Below are 1,601 nucleotides of genomic sequence, written 5' to 3'. Positions count from 1 at the left end.
GATTAAAGGCTTATCCAGCTGAGCAGGTAACTGCAGCTACACTGCACCTTTATCCTTTGGAAAGACCCAGCGTCTCTGAGCCTTGAAGCTACAGCAGCAAATCAGAGAGAATTTGAGTAAAGGATGCTATCACTCCTAATACCAGTCATGGAGTCCTAGGCTCTGGAAGGGATCTGAGAGCAGGCCTCTTATCCAGCAGTTTTCCAGGTCAGAAAGCTGCCTGCCAGCCAGTGCGCTGTGCCTTGAGTTTATCTGACACTTCTTATTCCTTCCAAATTTTTTGTCAATATTCATCATTTACTTATTCTTGCAATAAACTCACAAGTAAAACAGATACGGCTCATATAATCGTGGATGAGACTATATAGACAGACGCATCCAAACACAGATGGTTTGTGATCTGAATGTGTTTGAGTTCTGTGTGCATTCAACATAGTGACTCTCTGTGAATCTACCTGCTTCATGGCTTGTGATGGCATTTTCTATAGAACCTGTGTACAACTTCCTATGGCCAGCAGGTCCTTGTAGAAACACGTGGTGATGACAAAGGTGAGGCCATATCTGCAATTCTCACCCCCACTTTGAACCAGAAATTGAAGCCCAGGTGATGGGGTCAAATGGGGCCTGACGTCACAAAAAGGAGTTAGTTTTTTTACAAATTACCACCATTGAATGGGGTGCCCAAAGACAGGTATATAAATGGAATATCAACTTTATCTGCAGTGTTTTATTTCTATAAAGAAAATTTTAAAGCAAATTGTGATGGTTAATTTTATGTGTCAACTTGGCTGGGCCATTCTGCCCATATTTGTGGCCAAACATTATTTTTATTTATTTATTTTTTTGCACGGGTGGTTTCTGAAGGAGATTAATGTTTAAATTAGTGGACTTTGAGTAAAGCAGATGACTCTCCATTATGTGGGTGGGCTTCATCCAATCAGCCAAAGGCCTTAAAAGAACAAAGGCTGATCTTTCTGAGCAAGAAGGAATTCTGCCAGAAGACCACTTTCAGACTTGAACTGCAGCTCTTTGTCGCATCTCCATCCTGACTGCTGACCCCTTCTGACTTTTGGACTGGTCAAGCCACCATGATCACATGAGCCAGTTCAATAAACTAATTTTCTCCCTATATTGTTTCTGTTTCTCTGGAGAACCCTGGCTAATACACATCTAAGCAAGTTGTTAACATTTGTTGACTCTGGAATTATAGGCCTATGGATATTCATTATATTACCTTCTCTACTTTTGAAATTTTGCACGTGTTTTTAAATCACTACTCCAAAAAGGCTGGGGAAAAAAAGCTTTAAAAACTTCTAAAACGGTAGCATATAAACATTAAGCTTTATTCAGTTAAGCTCTCCAACAATAATTGGATGTCACTGATTTAAATAAATTCTTCACCTGTGCTTAGTCACTCAGTTGTGTCCGACTCTTTGCAACTCCATGGACTATAGCCTGCCAGGCTTCTTCCTCTGTCCATGGGGATTCTCCAGGCAAGAATACTGGAGTGGGTTGCCATGCCCTCCTCCAGGGGATCTTCCCATCCCAGGGATCAAATGCAGATCTTCCGCATTGCAGGCGGATTCTTTACCGTCTGAGCC

The sequence above is a fragment of the Oryx dammah genome, unplaced genomic scaffold (assembly GCF_014754425.2).
Source record: "Oryx dammah isolate SB20612 unplaced genomic scaffold, SCBI_Odam_1.1 HiC_scaffold_27, whole genome shotgun sequence".
In the NCBI taxonomy this organism is placed as follows: domain Eukaryota; kingdom Metazoa; phylum Chordata; class Mammalia; order Artiodactyla; family Bovidae; genus Oryx; species Oryx dammah.
This window is presented reverse-complemented; position numbering follows the sequence as displayed.